At 40.2% G+C, this 883-nt stretch overlaps 1 protein-coding gene across 1 annotated transcript in view; it reads right to left on the bottom strand.

The window, feature by feature from the left end:
* LOC101634997 (disintegrin and metalloproteinase domain-containing protein 20-like) overlaps nt 1-883 on the bottom strand; it is a 17,609-nt gene that overhangs the window by 6,595 nt on the left and 10,131 nt on the right. The window lies entirely within an intron of this gene.

The raw sequence follows: 883 nt of genomic DNA, 5'->3' as shown, positions 1-883 counted from the left end.
ATTTGTCGTTCAGGAGGTTCCTGACCAGAGGTCAGCACGGGGTACACGTTGCGCTGGCAGGAGAGAACATTCTGGGGTGATAGGAATGTTCCAGAACAGCATCATTTAGGAAATGCAAAAAGAAAATACTGTAGTGAGGGCATTTTGTGACATTGAATATTACCCAACAAGATGTTAAATAAGGGCCCTCCCTGGTGGAGCAGCGGGTTAAAGCACAGCACTAAGAAGCTAAAGCCACTTCCGCATGAGTTTAATCCCCGCATGCCCCAGAGGTGATCCACATGGCGGGGCAGACCTCTCCTGGCCCGCCCGCTGCTCCCCTCAGCAGTGTACTTCATCAGTCTGCCTGTTCTCCTCCCCACTCTGTCTCTGGTGAATCCTCTCACCCTCCGCATCTCTGGCCTGTACCCCAGTTCTGTATGCATAAATAAATAAATCTTTAAAAAATATATATTAAAAAAAAGAAATAGCTACATACTGGGAGAAAAAATGTGCCAATTATACATTTGTAAACAACTTGTACTCAGAATATATATTTAAAAAAATGCTGTGTATGACTACTGAATAATACAAATATCCAGTTAATAAAAATAACACATTTTTATTGAGATTTCATTAAATGAAGAAGGTATGGGAAGGTTCTCAATCACTATTCACTTAGGGAATGCAAATGAAAACGACCAAAAAATGCCACAAGAAATAACAAAGAGATACTGAGTTTGGGTGAAAAGTGAAGAAACTGGAGATATCATCTATTTCCTGGGAAGTTAATGTGTTCAGACATGTAAATGACTAAGAAATATTGTGCAATATGAACTCAATAGCAATATTCTACAGGTAAGAAACCAGAAACAAGTGACTAACATGCAGTGACAGAAACGCA

The sequence above is a fragment of the Condylura cristata genome, unplaced genomic scaffold (genome assembly GCF_000260355.1).
Source record: "Condylura cristata isolate star-nosed mole 26May11 unplaced genomic scaffold, ConCri1.0 scaffold00014, whole genome shotgun sequence".
Classification (NCBI taxonomy): domain Eukaryota; kingdom Metazoa; phylum Chordata; class Mammalia; order Eulipotyphla; family Talpidae; genus Condylura; species Condylura cristata.
The sequence above is the reverse complement of the archived record's forward strand: the minus strand, read 5'-3'. Positions and strand labels throughout refer to the sequence as shown.